Source organism: Procambarus clarkii, chromosome 32 (assembly GCF_040958095.1).
Source record: "Procambarus clarkii isolate CNS0578487 chromosome 32, FALCON_Pclarkii_2.0, whole genome shotgun sequence".
Classification (NCBI taxonomy): domain Eukaryota; kingdom Metazoa; phylum Arthropoda; class Malacostraca; order Decapoda; family Cambaridae; genus Procambarus; species Procambarus clarkii.
Genome location: NC_091181.1, coordinates 27,657,751 through 27,684,751, shown reverse-complemented (window position 1 = coordinate 27,684,751; position 27,001 = coordinate 27,657,751). Strand labels below are relative to the sequence as shown.

The 27,001-nt window shown below is 46.1% G+C and overlaps 1 protein-coding gene across 1 annotated transcript in view; it reads right to left on the bottom strand.

Moving 5' to 3' along the window:
- Window positions 1-26,823, bottom strand: part of Ehbp1 (Eps15 homology domain containing protein-binding protein 1) — a 380,163-nt gene extending 353,340 nt beyond the window's left edge. Inside the window, exon 1 of the mRNA XM_069334860.1 lies at window positions 26,655-26,823. The gene's annotated coding sequence lies outside the window, so the exon portion shown is untranslated. The remainder of the gene's footprint in view (window positions 1-26,654) is intronic.
- Window positions 26,824-27,001: the final 178 nt, after the last annotated feature.

The following is a 27,001-nucleotide window of genomic DNA, read 5'->3' as shown; positions in this document are numbered from 1 at the left end:
TGTTTACTACTATGATCATGAACAAACTCTTTCTAATGTGTCTGTGGCTCATTCGGGCACTAAGTTTCCACCTGTGTCCCCTTGTGCGAGTACCACCCGTGCATAATATTGTCATTGTCTTTATGCACCCTGTCAATTCTCCCGAGATTTTTGTATGTGGTAATCATGTCTCCCCGAACTCTAATATATTCCAGCGACGTGAGGTTTAATTCCTATAGCCTTTCCTCGTAACTCATACCTCGTAGTTCTGGGACTAGTTTAGTACCATACCTTTAAACCTTCTCCAACTTGGAGTAGTTGGAGAAGGACTAGTTGACCTCACTCTTTCCCAGGGGCTGGGAAAGAGGGAGATGAGAATTAGGGATGGGAAAGAGAGAAGGGGTGTAGAGGAGATGAGAGAGGGAAATAAGAGGTGTGAGAGAGGATGTGGGAGAGGATGTGGGAGACGGTAGATGAGTGTGTGGGAGGGAGGGGGGGGGGGGTATGTGGCTCACTCCCCCTACCCTGGCAAGCACAATTGGGCCTTGGAGAAGGTGGCGATTCCCTGTAGGCTCGATGCTTCCATCTCACTTTATTTTCCACGTTTGTGTTCACCGGGTTTCACTTTCCTTATTCGTCCGCCACCCCCCCCCCCCGAGGGTACATGTCCACCTCTCTCTCTCTCTCTCTCTCTCGGGAACACACTCGAAAACACCCCTTCCTCGGTTTGCTCCTCCTCCTGTGTGTGTGTGTGTGTGTGTGTGTGTGTGTGTGTGTGTGTGTGTGTGTGTGTGTGTGTGTGTGTGTGTGTGTGTACGTACTCACTTATTTGTGCTTGCAGGATCGAGCATTGACTCTTGGATCCCGCCTTTCTAGCCATCGGTTGTTTACAGTAATGACTCCTGTCCCGTTTCCCTGTGATATCTAGTTTTAAAATTATGAATAGAGTTTGCTTCCACAACCTGTTCTTTAAGTGCATTCCATTTTTTCACTACTCACGCTAAAAAAAATACTTCCTAACATCTCTGTGACTCATCTGAGTTTCTAGCTTTCACCTATGTCCCCTCGTTCTGTTACTATTCCGTGTGAACATTTCGTCTATGTCCACTCTGTCAATCCCCCTGAGTATTTTATATGTTCCTATCATATCCCCTCTTTCCCTTCTTTTTTCTTTTGTTGTAAGGTTCAGTGCTTTCAGACGCTCATCATATCCCATCCCTCGTAACTCTGGGACAAGCCTCGTCGCAAACTTCTGAACCCTTTCCAGTTTCCTTGTGTGTTTCTTCAGGTGGGGACTCCATGATGGTGCGTCATACTATAAGACTGGCCTCACGTAGGCAGTGTAAAGCGCCCTAAAAGCCTCCTCACTTAGGTTTCTGAATGAAGTTCTAACTTTCGCCAGTGTAGAGTACGCTGCTGTCGATATCCTATTTATATGTGCCTCAGGAGTTAAGTGTTACGTCCACTCCCAGGTCTCTTTCTCGAATCGTTACAGGTAGGCAGTACCCCCTTCATTGTGTACTGTCCCTTTAGTCGCCTATCACCTGATCCCATTTCCATAACTTTACATTTACTCGTGTTGAACTCCAGGAGCCATTTCTCTGACCATCTCTGCAACCTGTCCAGGTCCTCTTGGAGGTTCCTACAATCCTCATCTGTCACAACTCTTCTCATTAATTTTGCGTCATCCGCGAACATTATCATGTAGGATTCCACTCCTGTAAACATATCATTTACGTAAATTAGAAAGAGGATTGATCCCAGCACCGATCCTTGAGGTACTTCACTCGTTACTGTTCGCCAGTCCGACTTAGCACCTTCAAAGGATACCTGATCAACCAGGCTGTGACTCATACGTCAGGCTGCGAGCAGCCGCGTCCAACAGCCTGGTTGATCAGTCCGGCAACCAGGAGGCCTGGTCGACGACCGGGCCGCGGGGACGCTAAGCCCCGGAAGCACCTCAAGGTAACCTCGCCCCTTACCATTACTCTCTGGCTCCTTCCTGTTAGGTAATTCCTCACCTATGCTAGGGCCTTTCCGCTTACTCCTGCCTGCCTCTTTGTATAGCATTCTCATGTATGTATAGCAGTCTCATGCGCGGTACTGTATCAAGGGCCTTCTGGCAGTCTAGAAATATGCAGTCTGCCCAGACTTCTCTGTCCTGCCTTATCCTTGTTATTTTGTCATAGAATTTCAAAAGGTTTGTTAGGAATGATTTCCCTGTCCAGAACCCATGTTGGCGTTTGTTTACAAACCCAATGTTCTCCAGGTGTGCAACAAGTCTTAGCCTAATTATTCTTCCAAGTATTTTACAGGGGATGCTTGTCAGTGATACGGGTCTGTAGTTGAGTGTCTCCTCCCTATCGCCGTTCTTGAAAATCGGTACGACATTTGCCTTCTTCCAGCACCTGGGCAATTCTCCCGTCATAAGTGACTCATTAAAAGATCCTTGCCAGAGGCACGCTGAGGGCCTGCGTTGTGTGTTCATGAAGGAGTGTGTGCAGGTATGGGGTTTTGTGTGCACGTGTGGGCTTGTGGGTTGTGTGTGCAGGTGGGTGTGTGCGCGCGCTGGTGTGGGTGTGTGACGTAGCAGCAGTGGTATTGGAGTAGGTGAGAATGTGGGTCGCCGACCAGCTGATTCATTCACAAGACACATGAGGGGGGTCCGGGGGGGGGGGTGGAAGGTGTACTGGGGTAGGAGTGACCTTGTCCACGCACTGCACTAGAAAGCAGGAGGATCTAAACCTGTACGGCCAGACACATTCTGTGACGTCATAATGCTAACACCATATATAAAACAAATATGTTACCGCTTATTTTCGTTATGTTATGTTGTTGTTTTAGATTTAACTCCTCAGAACGAAATATCCATGTAGCACGGACTATGGCGAGCCCGTAAAACGGTAGGTTAAATTTGTTGGCTTTATAAAGTAGCGATGACGTAGAGAGGTGTACATGTTTCTCAGGACTTAGACTCTACTTCTTAGAGACCTCCCTCACCTGGAGGGAGGTCTCTAAGAAGTAGAGACCTGCGAAGTAGGTAAGTAGAAGTAGAGACCTGCGAAGTAGGTAAGTAGAAGTAGAGACCTGCGTTCAAGCACGCGCCTGAACGCAGAACTCAACAGTATACCCGATAACACAAACTGAGGCGGTGTGCTCAGAGGCTTCTAACAAATACAACGAGACTGAAAACATGGACATTTTTTTTGCGGTGAATAAAGACTTTCTGCCAGATATCCAATACGTGTCTTGTATTGATGGAAACTCAACTCTCTCATTGGCCAGCAGATGCCACATCTTTTTTCCCATATTTGGCTCCCCCCCCCCTTTCCCCCTCCCTACTTATCCCCCCATCAGACATAAGAACAAAGGTAACTGCAGAAGGCCTATTGGCCCATACGAGGCAGCTCCTATCTATAACCACCCAATCCCACTCATATACTAGACATCGATCTAAATATATAACCTTCGAAAGAGAAAGTAATACTCAAGATAATAATTTCCTGTGTGGAAGATGTTCAACATGACAATGGAACATCCGTAAGATCCATCAGCGAACAATGAACGAAACTGGTATGATGCTTATCGGGAAAAATCAAACATTTTGGGTGCAAAAGAATAAAGTGGCAGCGGGTGTGGAATATGAGAGACAAAGCTGATCACAGGTGTGGGGGGCGGGGGTTAGGGGGGGGGGCTGAGGGGAGGCTTATGGGGTTAGGAGGAAGGGAGGGAGGGAGGGAGGGAGGGGTCTGAGACGAGGGAGGGATGAGGAGGAGGATAAAGGATTAGGAAACACTGCGTGGGACATCCTGGCCTTCAGGACCCGTAACTTTCCTTGAGAACTTGGTAAGGAAGCTACGCCGAGGGTGATGCTATCCCCCCCCCCTACTCCGGAGAAGAACACTGCTCCAAACTTCCTTCAGGGGAGAGATATTAGAACCGGTTAACGCACACAAATCTTATTGCACTCGAAAACTCGATCAAATTCCACATTCTTAAACGGTTTATACTTTCTTGAGACTACTGTCTTCTTGACAATTAGATCCGACGCGGATTCTCTACACGTATAGTACATGTAGAGACAACATTTTACTGAAATAAGAAGTACAGTGCTTGAAGACTGACCCTGTGAGGTAATACCCAGGCTTGGTGTCATACAGCACCTCATAGTACAGTGTCATACAGTACCTCATAGTACAGTGTGGTACAGTACCTCGCCCATAGTACAGTGTGATACAGTACCTCGCCCATAGTACAGTGTGATACAGTACCTCGCCCATAGTACAGTGTGATACAGTACCTCGCCCATAGTACAGTGTGATACAGTACCTCGCCCATAGTACAGTGTGATACAGTACCTCGCCCATAGTACAGTGTGATACAGTACCTCGCCGTAGTACAGTGTGATACAGTACCTCGCCGTAGTACAGTGTCATACAGTACCTCGCCCATAGTACAGTGTCATCACCCAGGTCTGCGACCAACCTATCTTCATGGAAGGAAATCCGCTCAAGGGAATATATTTAGAATGACTACATAATTAGTGCTATTATCTACTCTCTTTCCATGGTTAGGGAGGTCTGGTCAGAGACCGGGCCGCGGGGGCCTTGACCCCCGGAATCAACGGAAGGTAGGATAAGTTAAGGTTACTTTAAGTTTGGTTTCACTACATTTGGTTATGTTAATATGGTGTATTATTGACGATAATGTGAAATATGGAATTCGAAAACAATTTGAGTGAATCTGAGACTTCCGTTTACAGAAAATCTAATTCTTCTAAGAAAACGTTTTCAGCACGTACTTTTTATATTTTAAACCAACGATTAATAATACATTTAAGTTATATCATGAGAATAACCTCTGTTCAGGACACACGTTCACTTGCCAGTCTACAATGTATACTATTACTGGAACCGTACTATGCTCTTAGACCATCACAAATATCTAGATAACTATGCAGGCAGTTTGAGTGGGGGGGGGGGGAAGTTCTCATGGTAATGGATTTGCTGTGAGGACGGGCTGTATGTCGCACAGTACCTCCACAGTACAGTGTCAGTACGTGAGGTACCCAGGACACGACATTGGGGAAGAGCTGTCAGGAAGGGAGGTTATCTTGAGATGATTTCGGGGCTTTTTAGTGTCCCCGCGGCCCGGTCCTCGACCAGGCCTCCACCCCCAGGAAGCAGCCCGTGACAGCTGACTAACACCCAGGTACCTATTTTACTGCTAGGTAACGGGGGCATAGGGTGAAAGAAACTCTGCCCATTGTTTCTCGCCGGCGCCCGGGATCGAACCCGGGACCACAGGATCACAAGTCCAGCGTGCTGTCCGCTCGGCCGACCGGCTCCCGAGGGAGCGCACATCGCCACAACAACAAGACCCTAACACCACCATGACGGTAAACATGGATGACTAAGGCATGACTATCAACATGACTGCATCAAGAGCCTCCTCGCTCCCCAACACGCTTCACAATGCAGGACAGTATCCTCTACTCAGCACAGTATTTATCATAAATTCAGCGATGAATAAATGTCACATGAAATGTATTGCTATTGGCCCTCACGTCACCTCACTGTGGACCAATAGGCCCAATGCAGCTTAGCGTTCTCCTAAGTTTCAATGACGGCCGTTGAAATATGTTGGATGCTTCACCATGTTCTGGAACATGGCAGAGTGTAACCTGGTGCTCGCTGGCGGCTGATAGTCGGCGGGGGTTGTTTGCCTCGCTAGTGTCTTAATCTTCTATTGTCGCTGTACCTGTCGATTATTTTATTGTACTCAAGATATCTCGGGTGATGGTCTGGTTGTGTGCAGAGACCATATCTTTCTTAATAGGGCCTTGCTGTTTGTACATTGTCAGGCACTTAGAAACATATGTCTTGCCTATATACTGAGGTCGGTGGGGCTGACAGTCCCTAAGTGGGCGTGTGAAGGCCAAAACATTTGTCTTTTTTTAAAGGCGTTTTATGTGGTGTCATGAGAGTGTTTCATGAGCAAGTTAACAGTCTTCTTGTTATTATAGTATATTATAAATTCAATCTTCTGGTTAGTGTTGGTAAGGTCAACGTTTCTATCAGTAATGAGTTTCAGAACACTTTCTTCCGTTTAGTGGCCCGAGGACAAGAAGTTCCTATAGAATATCATAAGAAGAGAGACCGGTAATGTGGTTTATTTTGGATGTATCAATTTGTGTACATTTTTTTCAATGTTTGATACAAGTACTAATTTTTGGATGATAGGTCGAACAAATATAATTCAAATCCTTTGTAATGCAGACGATGAATCACAATAACGTGACTGAAGATATGATGAGCCAACCACACATTAGAAAATGGAGAAACGACGACGTTTCGGTCCGTCGTGGACCATTGTCATGTGTGATGACATGATAATGGTCCAGGAAGGACCGAAACGTCGTTTCTCCATTTTCTGATGTGTGATTTGGTCATCAACCCTTTGTAATATTTTTGCAATTATTCATACCATGTCGTAGTTGAGAGGTAAAATGCTAGATACTTGGGAGTATCTAGGCAGAGGGTTCGAATCCCATCATAGCTCCAAATAATGCTATTATTATTATTATTATTATTATTATTATTATTATTATTATTATTATTATTATTATTATTATTATCATCATCACCATTATGTAATTAACACTGTCTCCAGTTTCCCTTAGTCTTTCTTCGTAGTTCAATTCCCCAATTCCCTTCAGCTCAAAAAACTGTACGAGTGTGTGAAGGGAGGAGGGAGACTAAATGGGGAGATGGTCGGGAGGGGGGGAGCACGCCTCGGGCCTGCAGCAAAAGGCCGTAACAAGTAACCAAACCTTCTTAACTACTTACGTTAATCCCACAGCCCTCGCCTGGGCGGTAGTGCAGCAATCCCCGTCACACACCGTATGATACCAGTAACATACCTGAAAAAGTGAAAAATCAGTGTTTAATATCAATGTGATACGTAGAAGATAAAACGCGTGTTCACTACACACTGTATTTCTCCCTCTATCCACCTATCCAACAGTTCTCCTTACCGTCCTCCCTCCACTCCCCCCACTTCCTAACCTCTTTCATCTGTCGTTGATTAAAACTAGAGTCAATTCCAAAAATTCAAAGGCCACAAAACCATGTTGGTATCTGTTGTAGTGAATAATCCCAACGACCTGAATTCTACATTCATCAAGAATGGCAACAACAACAATATAAAATGCAGTAAAATAATCCCATAGAAAGTAAAAGCAATATAAAAGTTTCGGAAGTAATCCTGTCGGGAGACCTGACTTTAAAGGTCGGAAAAAGAAAAGGTTGCAAGAAAAATGACAGGTTGAATAACCGGAACCTTTCCAACAAGACATGCCAGACCAATAATGGTACATTTCAAGGCACTAGTGGGCTCTAGGGTGGAGTATAGGTGCACATTAATAGCCACATACAAAACTGGAGAAACTGCTCATCTGGAGAACCTGGAAAGATCTGTTACTGCCTAAATCCCTTCTATGAAACATTTGGACCACTTGCAATTTTGAAACCTGTATTTTCAAGAGCGCAGGCGAGAGATACCTAATAATTTACACTTGGAAAATATTAGAGGGACTGAGTTTCAAATCGGCACACGGAAATACCACCGTATGAGATACAGAGCCATGGCAGTGAGTGCAAAATACCTCCGTTAAAAAGCAGAGGAGCAATAGGTACGCTGAGAGACAATTCTGTCAATATTAAATGATCCAAGACTTCCAAAACTCCCTCTATACATAAGGGGCATAACTAGCCGACATCTCACGGTGTTCAAAAAAAATAAAAATTGATAAACACCTATATGAATACCTGATTAACTGGGCTGTGGACTCACATTTCAAACTGCGAGCCGCGGCGTCAAACAGCCTGGTGGACCAAACCACCATCCAGGAGGCCTGCACAATAATGACCGGGCCGCGGAAACATTGATCCCCCGAACCCAACATAGGGAGGACAAGGTAGGAGTCGACACAAACTGGGCAGTCCTAGTGCCCACCTTCACAAGGCCCGTGCCCATGCCCACATCACGCTCAACAGGATAACGTCGGGAACACGTTGTGGGCGTGCCCAACGGTCCCAACTCCCACGCTCTCGTACAATACTACACAGATATAATCAAAACAACATACCACTGGACCCCAAAGAGGGCCGCTGGCTTACACTTATAGAACGAGATATGTTTTGATGGCACTCCATCAAGTGAAGCATCCCCAGGCCGTTTCATAATACGGGGAGAGGTGGTAGTTTACCGCACACAAGGTAACACGCTGCAGGTAATGGTGGTGGTGGTGGTGGTGGTGGTGGGTGACTGGTGGTGGGTGACTGGTGGTGCAGATGGTCGTGATGATACTGAAGATAGTGGTGGTGATAGTGAAGAGAGTAGCGGTGATAGCCAAAATAGTGGTGGTGATAGTGAAGATGGTTGTGGTAACTGTTACATTTGGTGGTAGCAGTGTTAGTCACTTTGCAAGAAGGAGCTGTACACTTTTGTCATCATAGCCATCTGCAGTAATACAGGTCTACTTGAAATGTAATGAAAAATACCCCTTTGTGTAATGAACCCATTATTTACAAGATGTTTACTTTTTGTTTGTAAATAATGATTTACAATTATGACTTGAATTTAAATATTTAATTATTTAAATTAAAGTGGACATATTTAATAAGTCACCAACCCGTTGAAAAAAAACTGGCGCCATAATACCTGGTATTTCCAGACATACGAGCATCAAAATTGGTATGTTTGTGAACAGGTGAGAAATTGGGTAGTTAAGGCAGGGCAGGGAGCCGGTCGGCCGAGCGGACAGCACGCTGGACTTGTGATCCTGTGGTCCCGGGTACGATCCCGGGCGCCAACGAGAAACAATGGGCAGAGTTTCTTTCACCCTATGCCCCTGTTACCTAGCAGTAAAATAGGTGCCTGGGTGTTAGTCAGCTGTCACGGGTTGCTTCCTGGGGGTGGAGGCCTGGTCGAGGACCGGGCCGCGGGGACACTAAAGCCCCGAAATCATCTCAAGATAACCTCAAGATACTCGCACACACTCACTCTCGATTAGTATTTTGACGCATAAATCCCCAACGGCCAAAATATGATGTACATACTACTAATCATGTCCCGTTTTCTATTCGTGGGTCCTCGGTTAGGTTGGGTTCGGGCCAATTAGTGCGTGAATGTAAGGAGTCGAGTCTCACTAGACGGGGAAGTCCTTTTATAATTTGTCTGGTAACTTTAGAAACAAAGTTGGACACGAATCTTAATTAGTGGTGAGTACGCGCCTCTAATTGGATGTTCCTGCTTAATCTGCCTGGTGAGTTGTGGCGCTATCCCCCCCCCCCCATACATCTATCACAGCGAGGTGTGGCGTTATCCACACCATGCATCTATCACAGCGAGGTGTGGCGTTATCCACCCCCCCATACATCTATCACAGCGAGGTGTGGCGTTATCCACACCATGCATCTATCACAGCGAGGTGTGGCGTTATCCACACCATGCATCTATCTAGACGTGAGATCCTCCGCTAACATACAAACTGTACAATGATTTAGCCACAACATCTCTCATAGGCGTGATGAACAGCTGGTATACAAAATAACCGCCAGCGACGATTGTGCCCGGATTGTACCTGGATGGGGCTTCTCGGAGATGTTCTACTTCCCAAGCCTGGCCCGGAGCCAGGCTCGACTTAAGAGAGCTTGGGCCAACAGGCTGTTCACACAGCACCGCTCTTGTGCCAGGTAAGTCCACTACGGGCTCACCATTGCCCGTGCTACTTGCCCCGCTCCTGTGCCAGGTAAGTTACGGGCTCACCATAGCCCGTGCTACTCGGAACTTGTTCAGAGTAGCTGAGTCTATAACAACAACAGGCTGTTACTTGAAGCAGCCCGCAGGCCCACATACCCACCACAGCCCGCTTGGTCAGGCACCTCTTGAAGAAAATGACCTAGTTTTCTCTTGAAGATGTCCACGGTTGTTCCGGCAATATTTCTTATACTCGGTTGGAGTTCAGTCAGGTGAATCTAAGAGAGGAAGGACTTTAGAGATGGAATGAAACACGAAGAGATGATACAGAATGACTGAACGCCAGCGCTAATAAGTTTATTGCTCTCGACACCCGCAGGAAAGATTTTTCCTTAGGAATGAGACGAGTCATCGAGCGTCCTGGGTGACCTGCGTCTAAACATTACTACGAAAGTTTCCAGGGAGAACACGCATAAAATCAGCTAAGTCGCCTTATACAACCTCCTTAAGAAGCTATGATAAGGCTCCTTATACAACCTTATATCCTTCAAGGAGTGCCGGACCAACCGGGCTGTGGTGGGTATGTGGGCCTGCGGGCCGCTGCAAGCAACAGCCTGGTGGACCAAACTCTCACAAGTTAAGTCTGGCCTCGGGCCGGGCTTGGGGAGTAGATGAACTCCCAGAACCCCATCAACTAGGTATCAACCAGGTAACCTATTCTTCTTAAGTAAACATTTCGTATTAATTTGATTACAAAATTGGCGGCGCCACCAGCTGGCCCCCTCTCCTCGCCGAGTGACTAACATGTGTGGTCACTGAACACAAACCCGTCGGCTGCTCGCGACGCCCACATTTTCCTACGCGCCAAAATCCAGCCAATCTTAGTCTTCACCAATAGTGGTGCATGTGACTGTGACCTTTACTTGTGACCTAGAAGCTATGATCTCTGACATTTCAAAGTAAAGCTCTATACGCAGCCCATGACGACCTCCTAGAGTATTTAATCATTAATTGCTTATCAGATATCAGTGGGTCGTCCCTCAGGTCAGGCAAGGTCAAACTGAGCGACCCTACTACCCAAGAACTAACCCGAGATACCAGCTAACTAGTCATGACCACCAGAAAGGGATGCATGCATATTTGAGGGAAGATTTCAAGGCGTTCATACGTCAGTTGCAGTCAGCCAGTCAACGGACAAACACACTTAAGTGATTTTCAAGTAGCAGATAGACGCAGCCGGATTTTAGATCACCACAACACTGTCTGCTGACTGTCTTTTGACAGTCGCCCTCAGGTGTGGGGGTGGGGGGGGGGTGTACTCACCCAGTTGTGCCTGCGGGGGTTGAGCTTTGACTCTTTGGTTCCGCCTCTCAACTGGTGTACAAATTCCTGAGCCTCCTGGGCTCTATCATATCTACATTTTAAACTACATGTGTATGCACTCAGCCTCCGCCACATCATTGCTTAATGAATTCCATCTGTTAACTACTCTGAGACTGAAAAAGTTCATTCTAACGTCCTTGTGAAGAAACTTAGATGATTGTCATGCCCTTCAAGAAGACTTGGACAAAGTAAGTATATGGAGTTAAAATGGCAAATGGAATTTAATGTGAATAAATGCCATGTTATGGAATGTGGAATAGGAGAACACAGATCCCACACAACCTATAAATTATGTGAGAAATCTTTAACAAATTTTGATAAAGAAAGAGATCTAGGGGTGGTTCTAGATAGAAAACTATCACCTGAGGACCACATAAAGAATATTGCGCGAGGAGCCTATGCCACGCTTTCTAACTTCAGAATTGCTTTTAAATACATGGATGACGATATACTGAAGGAATTGTTCACGACTTTTGTTAGGCCAAAGCTAGAATATGCAGCGGTTGTGTGGTGCCCATATCTTAAGAAGCACATCAACAAACTGGAAAAGGTGCAAAGACATGCTACTAAGTGGCTCCCAGAACTGAAGGGCAAGAGCTACGAGGAGAGGTTGGAGGCATTAAATATGCCAAAATTAGAAGACAGAAGAAAAAGAGGTGATATGATCACTACGTACAAAATAGTAACAGGAATTGATAAAATTGATAGGGAAGATTTCCTGAGACCTGGAACTTCAACAGCAAGAGGTCATAGATTTAAACTAACTAAACAAAAATGCGGAAGACATGTAAGAAAATTCACTTTCGCAGAGTGGTAAACGGTTGGAACAAGTTAGGTGAGAAGGTGGTGGAGGCCAAGACCGTCAGTAACTTCAAAGTGTTATATGACAGAGTGCTGGGAAGACGGGACACCACGAGCGTAGCTCTCATCCTGTAACTACACTTAGGTAATTACACACGCACACACACCATGGTGAGTATATATTCACACACGTCATGGTAAGCACACATAAGTGCACACATCATGGTGAGTAGAGAACTTGTTTTTTGGGAGATGAAATGGACAGATTCTTCAGCAGCGCATCTGCCAGGTCGCTCGATGCAACACCGATATTGCTGGTAACCAGCACAACTCAGCTCTCCTAAACCTGCCAATGTTGGATCTCCATCACAAAGGTGAAAGGACTCGCGGTCCATGATAGCGCCGGGAGAGTCAACAACAATAAGAAAGGATCAGTAACATGTTAAAAGCATCTGTTTTAGTACACATAATATCAGATAAAGCTACGCAACAATATATTCGTCTGGAGAAGGTTGTGGCACACTAATACTTGATACCTGCTTGATGGGGTTCTGGGAGTTCTTCTACTCCCCAAGCCCGGCCTGAGGTCAGGCTTGACTTGTGAGAGTTTGGTCCACCAGGCTGTTGTTTGGAGCAGCCCGCAGGCCCACATACCCACCACAGCCCGGTTGGTCCGGCACTTCTTTTAGAAAACAATCTAGTTTTTTAATGAAGATGTCCCCGGTTGTTCCCACAATATTTTTTTATGCTTGCTGGAAAAATGTTAAAATGTTCAAATGTAAAACTCCTGGTAATGTTACCAGGAAACATAATGGAGAAGCCAAAGCCATCTGCAGGGTTCGACCTTCCGGGAATATAGTGCGTGAATGGCGGTGAAAATGTTCAAGGAAAAGACATTTCCGGAGAGTGTTGTGTCATCACTGTACATGTGAGCTCTGACATTTACACAGTGTCAGAACTCTTGAGCGCAGGCGGGAGAGATACATAATAATTTACACGTGGAAAATAGTAGAGGGGGCTGGTCCCAAACCTGCACACAGATACAACATCACATGAGACCAGGAGGCATGGCAGGATGTGCAGAATACCCCCGTTGAAGAGCAGAGGTGCAACAGGTACTCTGAGAGAGAGCTCTATCAACATCAGAGGCCCGAGACTGTTCAACACGCTTCCACTACACATAAGGGGCATAACTGGCCGACCCCTCACAGTGTTCAAGAGAGAACTGGATAAGTACCTCCAAAGGATACCTGATTAGCGAGGCTGTGATTGATGACCAAATCTCACACCAGAAGATGAAGAAACGACGACGTTTCGGTCCGTCGTGGACCATTATCACAACCGACTAGATAACGGTCCAGGACGGACCGAAGCGTCGCCGTCTCTTCATCTTCTGGTGAGAGTTTTGGTCATCGTATCTTCAGCCACGTATTGTGACTCACCGTCAGCAGGCTGTGATTCATGTCAGGCTGCGCGCAGCCGCTTCCTGACGGTCTCTTAGAGCCATGGTCTCACTTCAGGCAGATTGGCGTTCAATCCCCGACCGTCCAAGTGGTTGGGCACTATCCCTTCCCCCCGTCCCATCCCAAATCCTTATCCTGACCCCTTCCCAAGTGCTATATAGTCATAATGACTTTGCGCTTTCCCCTTGATAGTTCAATTAAAAAAAATCCACATTGATTCTGGTTAACTCAATGCACCAATGACAAAAAATCTGGTTGATATGACCCTCAAGCAGGAGGCCTGGTCAGAGACCGGGCCGCGGGGACTTTGACCCCCGGAATCAGAGTAAGGTAGGAGTCTCGGTGGGGGTAAAGTGGTCCTAATACGAAGGGACACATTCAGGACGCGCGCAGAGACACTCCTGCACGTGTGCAGTAAAGAGACTACCAAGGAGAGGATGCCCGACTTTCTTTAGGGACATCTGGTGTGCAGTTGAGGCGTGAATTGGGACTTGAGAATCAACTAAGCTCTTGGGCCTCAACAAGTATGCACTACATTTACACTAATACCACTGCGCCTTAATTCGATGGGACTCCCGGTACAGTATATGACAGGAAAGAACCGTAAATATATTCATAATAAAATCATTAAACAGCTTTTTTATCATTGTAAATATATTTCTCTCCCATCCACCCGAGAAGATATACTGAAGAGTATATTTCGTCAGTTTCTGGAAAACTGTCAGAAGCTGCAACAATGACCTAGTCGCTATATTCTTCGCCATTCAATTAGGAACGTCGCATAACTTACCAATGATAACTTTCACTGAATACTGAAGCCGCAGTCATAAAAGGTTTACAAGCAAGTTTCATCAAGTTGACCTGCTGACCAAACACACTTGGCCCACTGATCATGCAACAGTGTCAACCACTTCACCCTAACTGTGAACGCATATAACCACGGCACAGTCAATGGCAGCTCCTACCCCGTCTCTCCAACCACTTGGGCTGGACGGTGGAGCGACAGTCTGGCTTCATGCAAGTCAGTGTTCAATCCCCGACCGTCCTAGTGATTGGGCACCATTCCTTCCTTCCGTCTCATCCCAAATCCTTATTCTGACCCCTCCCAGTGCCATATAGACGTAATGGCTTGGCGCTTTCACCCTGATAATTCCCACCCTCCCTCCTTGTGGTGTTCTCAAGAAGCAGTGCTAACACGCACAAGTTACCTGTGAGAAGGTTGGTCTCAAGCTATACACTTACTGAAGACAACACGGATCACAATTTCTGGTCAATATTGTTACCATAAAACATATACAAGCAATATATATCAGGCAATGAATTAAAATTTCTCCTAGACAATGGTGCATGTATATGTCACTTGAGTAGTAATCTGTCACCCCCCATTCTGTCTGGCTAGTAACTGGTTGGGTGACCACGCAGACAGCCTCACCCTTGGCTTGCGTGGGAGGGGGGGGGGGAAGAGAGGCGGCTTCGATAAGCCCAACTGTTTCCTCTCCCCTACAATCATTACATCTTTGTGGTAACTAGACATGCATTCTTAGCATACGTTTTATGCTAAATTATTAAAAAACTTACGATAGCCCCATAACTTAAAACTCTTAAGTTCAAAGGTTATTTCATTTTCTGAAATCTTATTTACATAAATACTGTTTTATTGTTTCAAATTCCTGTCAATGTCCTCAACAAAACTACGCACTAACAATAACCTTTCATAAACATACATGTTTAATTTGCTCTCCTAACATTCTAAGACAACTACACGCAATGTTAGAAACCAAACCAAACACAGATGTGCCGTTTTCTGTGGTGCAGAGGACGTGGCTAAACCATTCACCAGTGGAGACAGGGATGGCCATGACGTCATGTCTCATCACGGATGCCGTTGGCAAGACCTAATAACCGGTATGTATCTGGGCATTAAGTCACACGACGTGTATGGGCGAGGATGTAATGACCAAGCTTGTTAGTATTGACCGCACCAACCCGGGCCACCAAACAATGATGCTACAGCTAGGCTATATTTTACTCTGGTTAAAGTTCACCTCTATTGTTTAGCTGTAATGATAACGCGGCTCGCTTCGGTATTACGAATTTATTATATATATATATATATATATATATATATATATATATATATATATATATATATATATATATATGTTGTACCTAGTAGCCAGAACTCACTTCTCAGCCTACCATTCAAGGCCCGATTTGCCTAATAAGCCAAGTTTTCCTGAATTAATATATTTACTATAATTTTTTTCTTATGAAATGATAAAGCAACCCTTTTCTCTATGTATGAGGTCAATTTTTTTTTATTGGAGTTAAAATTAACGTAGATATATGACCGAACCTAACCAACCCTACCTAACCTAACCTAACCTATATTTATAGGTAAGGTTAGGTTAGGTAGCCAAAAAAAGCTAGGTTAGGTTAGGTAGGTTAGGTAGGCGAAAAAACATTAATTCATGAAAACTTGGCTTATTAGGCAAATCGGGCCTTGAATAGTAGGCTGAGAAGTGCGTTCTGGCTATTAGGTACGACATATATATATATATATATATATATATATATATATATATATATATATATATATATATATATATATATATATATATATATATATATATATATATATTACGGTAATGTTCGTATCATTCATGGCCTCCTTTGATTAGGGCTAAGAACATAAGAACAAAGGCAACTGCAGAAGGCCTATTGGCCCATACAAGGCAGCTCCTATCTATAACCACCCATCTTCAATAAAGAAACACCTATTTTCAATTAAGTTGCATTGTGTGCGTGTTATTTTATACACGCATTGGTATCTAGGCAGCAGAACAACAACCCCAAACTAACACAACACATTTTTAAGTGTTTGCTTCTTCTTATCAACATACTGTACTACACATATCAATTTACAAATTATAGCCTAGTATGCCTACACCACATAATCCGTAATACGCCAACATTAAGGAAACGGCAAGTTGAATGTCATTTTCAGAATCAACAATGCAGCTGAGATACGTCCATCAAGTGTTGCATGTTACCTTTAATAATGGCCAATGGCGTGCTTGCCCGCCATGAGGGAACCACTTCACGACTGTGCCTGCCACGCACCAAGCACAGTGATGGCTCACACTGCAGGAATTCCCCTGCAAGTATGACGTTACTGCCCCACCCCAGACCTCGTGCACTTGTACACTCTCGGTTATCTCTTCAGAAAGTATTTAAACTACTTCATTCTCACGTGACTGATTGCTCGCGCTCTTACTCACTCACTTTTACACACACACACACACACACACACACACACACACACACACACACACACACACACACAAAAGGGCCTGATAGCTGACGGGACAGCGCTCTGGACTTGTAATCCTAGGGGTTCGGGTTCGATCCCCAGTGACGGTAGAAACAAAATGGACAGGTTTCTGTCCATTTTGTTTCTGTCCACCCTGTAAATAGCAGTAAATGGATACCTGGGAGTTAGACAACTGTTATGGGATGCTTCCAGTGTATTCACCTAGTTGTGTTTGCGTGGGTTGAGCTCTGCTCATTCGGCCCGCCTCTCAACTGTCAATCAACTGTTTACTAATTATTTTCCCACCACACCTCACACACACACACACCCCAGGAAGCAGCCCGTGACAGCTGACTAACTCCCAGGTACCTATTTTACTGCTAGGTAACAGGGGCATCAGGGTGAAAGAAACTCGTGCCATTGTTTCTCGCCGGCGTCGGGAATCGAACCCGGGACCACAGGATCACGCATCCAGTGTATTGTCCAGTCAGCCACCGGCCGCCAGGTGTGTACTCACCTAGTTGTGTTTGCGGGGGTTGAGCTCTGGCTCTTTGGTCCCGCCTCTCAACCGTCAATCAACAGGTGTACAGATTCCTGAGCCTATTGGGCTCTATTATATCTACACTTGAAACTGTGTATGGAGTCAGCCTCCACCACATCACCCCCTAATGCATTCCATTTGTCAACCACTCTGACACTAAAAAAGTTCCGCGCGCGCGCGCGTGTGTGTGTGTGTGTGTGTGTGTGTGTGTGTGTGTGTGTGTGTGTGTGTGTGTGTGTGAAAAACAAAATAAAAATTAGTAGTTAGTAACAGTTGATTGATTAATAGTTGAGAGGCAGGCCGAAAGAGCAGAGCTCAACCCCCGAAAGCACAACTAGGTGAATACACACACAAAGTAATATTACAAAAAGATGAAAAATGCTAAAAAAATTACATGGAAAATAAATCCACAATTTCAGAATTAAAACCACAAGGTAGCTTTGTGATGTCACTTTCAACACTGTAGGAGCCGATATTTCTTAAAAGATTGCAATGTGGCCAACAGAAGCACAAACCAGTGAATTTATACAATGGAACAATATGGTTGCAGCTGGCAATCCCAATCATTATGGACGAAGAGGAGGAGGACGAGGGAGAGAATCAGTAATAGCGAGAATCCGTCTTGGATACAAATATCCATGGAGATTCGGAATGGAAACAACAGTTGATCAGCGGAGTTGCAGAATCTGTGATGAGTGATGGACACCGCCTTGACCACTATCTACGTGAATGTGAACACCTAAGAGACATTAGAAATATGTGTAGAATAATAAACCTCACATTGTTTGAGTTAAAAAAAACACTTTGTCAAATATCGATACTGTTCTTTAAAGATTCCCCCATTTTGCCCCCGTAAGATAACGTAAGATTTTAAGGGTTGACGAATGTTAATCTTCTTGTTTGAGGAGCTGTTCACCTGAGACAGTTAAGCAAGTCCCAGCTGTGTCTGGGTACAAGTGACAGGATGAACAACCCAGCGAGTTTTTTTTCCTAATGGAGAGTTGCACATGCTGCTATGGCGGTGTGTCCACTCACAGGATGGGTGGCGCTGCCCAATACTGTCACTATGGCGGTGTGTCCACTCACAGGATGGGTGGCGCTGCCCAATACTGTCACTATGGCGGTGTGTCCACTCACAGGATGAGTGGTGCTGCCCAATACTGTCACTATGGTGGTGTGTCCACTCACAGGATGAGTGGTGCTGCCCAATACTGTCACTATGGTGGTGTGTCCACTCACAGGATGAGTGGTGCTGCCCAATACTGTCACTATGGCGGTGTGTCCACTCACAGGATGAGTGGTGCTGCCCAATACTGTCACTATGGTGGTGTGTCCACTCACAGGATGAGTGGTGCTGCCCAATAAACTCGTCCCTCGGGGCAAAATTAAAAAAATTTAACCAGTCAGCCTATGACAGTTGCATACCTCTCATGTGTCATCTTGAAAAGATGGATGAAGCTAGCGTCAAGAGTCTGGCCTGCAACCATGGACAAATGATCTCGTTTATAGGTGTGAGTGTATTTACTATTTGTGCTTGCAGGATCGAGATATTAGCTCTTGGGGGTAGGAGTCACAGTCGCTGGATTTATTAATAAAAGCAACAGCATTGATATAAACTTTCAGCTACACTGTGCAGTTATGGTCGCCGACCTACAGTATAGTCATAGACACTAGAGACAATACAGAGACAGCTCATATATGGTGCTGTATTTTGAGGAATTTTCCAAGAGAAGGATCTCAATTTACATTTGCTACAGACTCGCGACAATTTATTATGTAAACGTGAAAATTTTGTTCCGAGGAGCTGAATCTAATACAACAATTGAAGTTTTAAATGGATATGTGGAATAAACAAGGGAATTATACACAGGGGTTCTGAAACTATTGGATCAGGTCAAAGCCCACAAGGGGTATAGGAGGTAAAATATAATTTCAGGAGAAACATAGGGAAATACTGAGTTGGAAATGTGGTTGCAGATGAGTGGAATGGGCTGCCAGCTATCACTCGATGCATTTTTACAGGTTGCCAGAATAGATTAGATAGGAAGGCCTACGCAGGTAAGAGAGGGTGGACTTAAACGGGAGCAGACTAGTGTGGGATAATCCTGCTGCGGTGCTTCCTAATTCTTACATGTATATGTTGATACCTGCTTGATGGGGTTCTGGGAGTTCTTCTACTTCCCTTGTGAGAGTTCCCTCCCTCGTGACTTGTGAGAGTTTGGTCCACCAGGCTGTTGCTTGGAGCGGCCCGCAGGCCCACATACCTACCACAGCCCGGTTGGTCCGGCACTCCTTGGAAAAAACTGTCTAGTTTTATCTTGAAGATGTCCATGGTTGTCCCGGCAATATTTCTTATGCTCGCTGGTAGGATGTTGAACAACCGTGGACCTCTGATGTTTATACAGTGTTCTCTGATTGTGCCTATGGCACCTCTGCTCTTCACTGGTTCTATTCTGCATTTTCTTCCATATCGTTCACTCCAGTACGTTGTTATTTTACTGTGCAGATTTGGGACCTGTCCCTCCAGTATTTTCCACGTGTATATTATTTATCTCAGGTTACCTTTCAAACAGGCAACAGCCAAGTCAAAGAGAACATCGTTGTGTAATCCAGCAAGTCAACGGGACTTATCCTTAAGAGTATGGCGCTCCGAGTCAGCAAAACCTTTTTGGCTCGAGACATGCCTTCACAAGCTAGTCAGTAGGGCTGGGCTGGTGTGTGTGTGTGTGTGTGTGTGTGTGTGTGTGTGTGTGTGTGTGTGTGTGTGTGTGTGTGTGTGTATAGGTGGGTATCATAATTGGTCGCCAATATAATGCTATAATTAGTGTAAGTAGGTCGGTGATCAGGTGGAGACAGTTGGCTAGTTGCGTTGCCGTGGGGGGGGGGGGTGGAGTTGGTGTAAGGGGAGTAGTGAGTTGATGAGGGGGAGGCTGTGTTGGCGGGGGGAAGGGGCGGTGTTGGCGGGGGGAAGGGGCGGTGTTGGCGGGGGGAAGGGGCGGTGTTGGCGGGGGGAAGGGGCGGTGTTGGCGGGGGGAAGGGGCTGTGTTGGCGGGGGGAAGGGGCTGTGTTGGCGGGGGGAAGGGGCTGTGTTGGCGGGGGGAAGGGGCTGTGTTGGCGGGGGGAAGGGGCTGTGTTGGCGGGGGGAAGGGGCTGTGTTGGCGGGGGGAAGGGGCTGTGTTGGCGGGGGGAAGGGGCTGTGTTGGCGGGGGAAGGGGCTGTGTTGGCGGGGGGAAGGGGCTGTGTTGGCGGGGGGAAGGGGCTGTGTTGGCGGGGGGAAGGGGCTGTGTTGGCGGGGGGAAGGGGCTGTGTTGGCGGGGGGAAGGGGCTGTGTTGGCGGGGGGAAGGGGCTGTGTTGGCGGGGGGAAGGGGCTGTGTTGGCGGGGGGAAGGGGCTGTGTTGGCGGGGGAAGGGGCTGTGTTGGCGGGGGGAAGGGGCTGTGTTGGCGGGGGTAAGGGGCTGTGTTGGCGGGGGTAAGGGGCTGTGTTGGCGGGGGTAAGGGGCTGTGTTGGCGGGGGTAAGGGGCTGTGTTGGCGGGGGTAAGGGGCTGTGTTGGCGGGGGTAAGGGGCTGTGTTGGCGGGGGTAAGGGGCTGTGTTGGCGGGGGTAAGGGGCTGTGTTGGCGGGGGTAAGGGGCTGTGTTGGCGGGGGTAAGGGGCTGTGTTGGCGGGGGTAAGGGGCTGTGTTGGCGGGGGTAAGGGGCTGTGTTGGCGGGGGGAAGGGGCTGTGTTGGCGGGGGGAAGGGGCTGTGTTGGCGGGGGGAAGGGGCTGTGTTGGCGGGGGGAAGGGGCTGTGTTGGCGGGGGGAAGGGGCTGTGTTGGCGGGGGGAAGGGGCTGTGTTGGCGGGGGAAGGGGCTGTGTTGGCGGGGGGAAGGGGCTGTGTTGGCGGGGGGAAGGGGCTGTGTTGGCGGGGGGAAGGGGCTGTGTTGGCGGGGGGAAGGGGCTGTGTTGGCGGGGGGAAGGGGCTGTGTTGGCGGGGGGAAGGGGCTGTGTTGGCGGGGGGAAGGGGCTGTGTTGGCGGGGGGAAGGGGCTGTGTTGGCGGGGGGAAGGGGCTGTGTTGGCGGGGGGAAGGGGCTGTGTTGGCGGGGGGAAGGGGCTGTGTTGGCGGGGGGAAGGGGCTGTGTTGGCGGGGGGAAGGGGCTGTGTTGGCGGGGGGAAGGGGCTGTGTTGGCGGGGGGAAGGGGCTGTGTTGGCGGGGGGAAGGGGCTGTGTTGGCGGGGGGAAGGGGCTGTGTTGGCGGGGGGAAGGGGCTGTGTTGGCGGGGGGAAGGGGCTGTGTTGGCGGGGGGAAGGGGCTGTGTTTGTGGAGGGGGGAGAGGTTGAGTTAGTGGAGGCGGGAGAGGTTGTGTTGGTGGAGGGGGGAGAGGTTGTGTTCGTGGAGGGGGGAGAGGTTGTGTTGGTGGAGGGGGGAGAGGTTGTGTTGGTGGAGGGGGGAGAGGTTGTGTTGGTGGAGGGGGGAGAGGTTGTGTTGGTGGAGGGGGGAGAGGTTGTGTTGGTGGAGGGGGAGAGGTTGTGTTGGTGGAGGGGGGAGAGGTTGTGTTGGTGGAGGGGGGAGAGGTTGTGTTGGTGGAGGGGGGAGAGGTTGTGTTGGTGGAGGGGGGAGAGGTTGTGTTGGTGGAGGGGGGAGAGGTTGTGTTGGTGGAGGGGGGAGAGGTTGTGTTGGTGGAGGGGGGAGAGGTTGTGTTGGTGGAGGGGGGAGAGGTTGTGTTGGTGGAGGGGGGAGAGGTTGTGTTGGTGGAGGGGGGAGAGGTTGTGTTGGTGGAGGGGGGAGAGGTTGTGTTGGTGGAGGGGGAGAGGTTGTGTTGGTGGAGGGGGGAGAGGTTGTGTTGGTGGAGGGGGGGAGAGGTTGTGTTGGTGGAGGGGGGGAGAGGTTGTGTTGGAGGAGGGGGGAGAGGTTGTGTTGGTGGAGGGGGGAGAGGTTGTGTTGGTGGAGGGGGGAGAGGTTGTGTTGGTGGAGGGGGGAGAGGCTGTGTTGGTGGAGGGGGGAGAGGTTGTGTTGGTGGAGGGGGGAGAGGTTGTGTTGGTGGAGGGGGGAGAGGTTGTGTTGGTGGAGGGGGGAGAGGTTGTGTTGGTGGAGGGGGGAGAGGTTGTGTTGGTGGAGGGGGGAGAGGTTGTGTTGGTGGAGGGGGGAGAGGTTGTGTTGGTGGAGGGGGGAGAGGTTGTGTTGGTGGGGGGGGAAGAGGTTGTGTTGGTGGAGGGGGGAGAGGTTGTGTTGGTGGAGGGGGGAGAGGTTGTGTTGGTGGAGGGGGGAGAGGTTGTGTTGGTGGAGGGGGGAGAGGTTGTGTTGGTGGAGGGGGGAGAGGTTGTGTTGGTGGAGGGGGGAGAGGTTGTGTTGGTGGAGGGGGGAGAGGTTGTGTTGGTGGAGGGGGAAGAGGTTGTGTTGGTGGAGGGGGGAGAGGTTGTGTTGGTGGAGGGGGGAGAGGTTGTGTTGGTGGAGGGGGAAGAGGTTGTGTTGGTGGAGGGGGGGAGGCTGTGTTGGTGGGGGGGAGGGGGGTGAGGACTGCTATGTTGGAGGATTGGCCATTAAAAATTTACGAGGGGAATGATTGCTGTGTTGGTTTGGGGAGAGAACATGGCTGTGTTGGTTGGGAAAATAACTACTCCGATGGAACACCTATGACAACCTAACTCCTGTCCCCAACAAAGTGAATTATAATTATTAAAATATCTAGGCTGTGCTATTCTTCCCTTAACCTTGGGCTTGTTACACCCCCATTTATATTAGCAGTTCAGTTTTGAGAACAATCTTGAGGTTATCTTGAGATGATTTCGGGGCTTTAGTGTCCCCGCGGCCCGGTCCTCGACCAGGCCTCCACCCCCAGGAAGCAGCCCGTGACAGCTGACTAACACCCAGGTACCTATTTTACTGCTAGGTAACAGGGGCATAGGGTGAAAGAAATTCTGCCCATTGTTTCTCGCCGGCGACCGGGATCGAACCCGGGACCACAGGATCACAAGTCCAGCGTGCTGTCCGCTCGGCCGACCGGCTCCATACAATAAATACAATAAATAAATACAATACAATAAAATGGGCGTAAATCCGCTGAAATATACAGAGAAGGATAAAGTTATTTTCAAAAGTGAGAAACTTCCCACATGAAAAGAGATTAAGAAAGCCTAATTTACAAACTTTAGAAAGGCAAAGAGTTACCAGGAAGATGGCAAATGTACAAATGGGTGAAGGGGTATAACAGGTAGACAATTAACAAGATGCTAAATATATCAAACCAAACAATACAATGCATACAAATTGGCTAAATTTAGATTCAGAAAAGAATACTGGCTTGGGAATAGGGATGTAGATTTCTGGAATAATTTACTGGGTAATATAATGGGTAATATAATAGGCAAAGTAATATAATGGGTAATATAATAGGCAAAGTAATATAATGGGTAATATAATAGGCAAAGTAATATAATGGGTAATATAATAGGCAACATAATATAATGGGTAATATAATAGGCAAAGTAATATAATGGGTAATATAATAGGCAAAGTAATATAATGGGTAATATAAATGCTGCCTGTTCAAACAACTACATGCATCAATTGAATCCCCCTCCTCCACCAAATATGATGAATGGCAAGCTTTAGAGTCACTGGGCAGGAAGTAAGTCCCACCATCAGGAAGTGGGAGGAGCAGACTGCTCTGACAGATTTTGGCCACTCTGAACAAGCCCCAAACCAGCCCCTACTGGCAACTGCATGAGCAGTTGCCAGTAGGGGTGGGTACAGGCAGTACACCAGTCTCCGTGGTGTAGTGGTAAGACACTCGCCTGCCATTTCGCGAGCACTTTGTCATGGGTTCGTATCCTGGCCGGGGAGGATTTACTGGGCACAAATCCTAACCTGTAGCCTCTGTTTAACTCAACAGTAAAATGGGCACAGTATTTGGTTGTAAAAACGATTCTTCGCGGCGGGGATCGTATTCCAGGGACCTGCCCGAAACACTACGCGTACTAGTGGCTGTACAAGAATGTAACAACTCTTGTATATATCTCAAAAAAAAAAAGAAGCAAATTGATGCCCTTTGGGCACCACAGCCTGTACTCACCTAGTTGTGTCTGCAGGATCGAGCATTGACTCTTGGATCCCGCCTTTTGAGCATCGGTTGTTTACAGCAATGACTCCTGTCCCATTTCCCTATCATACCTGGTTTTAAAATTATGAATAGTATTTGCTTCCACAACCTGTTCCTGAAGTGCATTCCATTTTCCCACTACTCACACGCTAAAAGAAAACTTCCTAACATCTCTGTGACTCATCTGAGTTTCAAGCTTCCATCCATGTCCCCTCGTTCTGTTACTATTCCGTGTGAACATTTTGTCTATGTCCATACTTGCCTGTGGGCAAGTATGATATGCCGAGCATCTTACAGGCAATTCAGCAGCTACTTGGAACCCAGAACCAGGACATTGACCAATTCCCTTCCTGTTCTGTGTGGAACAATGTCCAAATCCTCCCGAAAGATGAAAGAGGGCTTCAGAGAACCCTCATTAGCCAAGAATTGGGACTCCCAGAGGCAATATTTAAGAGCCTGCCTGCAGCCTCATGTGCAAATAGCAGAGACTGATGTAAACAGAATAGCCACCTACAAAATATTATTATTATTATTATTATTATTATTATATATATAATTATATATATACAGTATATATATATATATATATATATATATATATATAATATATATATAATATATATATATATATATAATATATATATATATATATATATATATATATATATATATATATATATATATATATATATATATATATTTATATATATATGTGTGTGTGTGTATACATATCACGAAAATAAACACGTGATTAAGAATGTGACAATGTCAGACCACGGAGGAAAAATGAAACAGGAATTTCCTTAAGTACTTTTGTATATTAATACATCTTCAGAAGGAGTCATATATATATATATATATATATATATATATATATATATATATATATATATATATATATATATATATGTATGTATGTATGTATGTATGTATGTATGTATGTGTGTGTGTGTGTATGAATATACTCTGGCTTCCTGTCCCCTGACACAATGAATTATATTATTATTATAATACCCGCCCAAAAATATATCTTGTCGTCTGTCTGATAAGGTAGTGAATAGCCATGATATATATACTGAATCTTAAATTCCATTACCTTACCATTTTATACTGCTCAATATAATAATTATTCCTTCCTATTACTCTTCATATGGTACACTCTTAATGCTTGTAAAACATTATATCCTTCCACTTCAATACCATTAACTTTAATTCATAAAAATCATGAACATTGCAATGAATCTCAATGCTTCAATTAATTTATTATTAATAATTAGGTACATGACAAGTCAAGCTTTCACTTTTACATTTTGTTAATACAATAAAGAGTTTCTTGATGCCTGCATTTTAACCCGGTTTTATCTTTCTTCATAGTGAGCTTTGAATACTTTAATTTTATTTACATTACTTAAAATCATTCTTGTGCCAGATCAACTCCTACATCCACATACCCCACACACACAGTTTAGTTTAACAAGATTATTATGAAAGTCATGTTCATCCAGTGGATGAACATAGCTTGGACATGGATGAACAACAACAGTGGTTGTTGATCATAAATGCCTAATAAATTTAGGAATTAGACCTCAATATTTGTTTAGCTCACAAATTGGTATTCTTTAATTAGATTGGCTACAATTAATAATAATACATAAAGTAGTTTACCTACATTAGACAAATCTGGGATACTTGGCTACAAAATATTTAATACCATTTGTCATTTAAGCTGAATATTTTTACCTGTTTTAATTGATTTACATTCAATTATATAGTGATATTGGGTGCGAGAACAGTTTGGTCCATAATTTATGCTTGTTCAAATCTGTCATTAGTGGTGCAAAATCCCTGAGCTAAATACTGCCAAGATGAAACCCGCCAGTGGTAACATCAAAGTGTCTAAAGCTATATTTTATGATCAAAGCAATGTGTTGCTTTACAACAGTTGTATGACAGATGTGGAAGAGCTAACTTATTGCAGAATTAACCGTTTTTATATAGCTTTGCTGAAATGTTTTAGCATATAATTGCCCTCAGGCAGCCCTTGTGCTTCACGAGAGCACTGCATCCTGCACAATCATACAAATCTACAGTTTAAAAGAATGTTAAATACAAGACATAATTTCATTACAAAAATACCTACGAAGCCCCTAACTTGGATCAATTTCCAATCCCACTGCATTTACAAATCCTATATTCTACTCACTGGCCTGGCATAGGTTACCACACAAATACGACATTCACCCCGGCAAAGATAAGTGAACTGAAGCCAAAGTAGACTAATGAGGAGCTTCCTAGCAGGTCAGGCCGTCAAGGTAGCAGGGCGCCTGCACTTACCTTAAGGACGGAATTAACTATATCAGGCTAATTTCTTCTTTGACTGGCGTATATCCTCGAGTATAAGAGTAAGTAGGTGTGAACAAGAGAAGAGAAAGAGTGTGTGAGGAGAGGCGAGGGAGGCCCCTGAGGACTCCACCACCACAACACTACTGATGCTCCACAGATACTTCACCCGGACCTTTAAGATAAACCAAAATAACACGCCCCGGCCTCCTCCTCCTCCTCCCACCACGCCTTAATTCCCACTCACCACCGATTATTTCTCTCAGACTTTTTTTCGTGAGTTTTATTCCGTGAGAGATAGGAAAATTATAATGTTAGTGTTAATATGCTAAAGGAAGAGC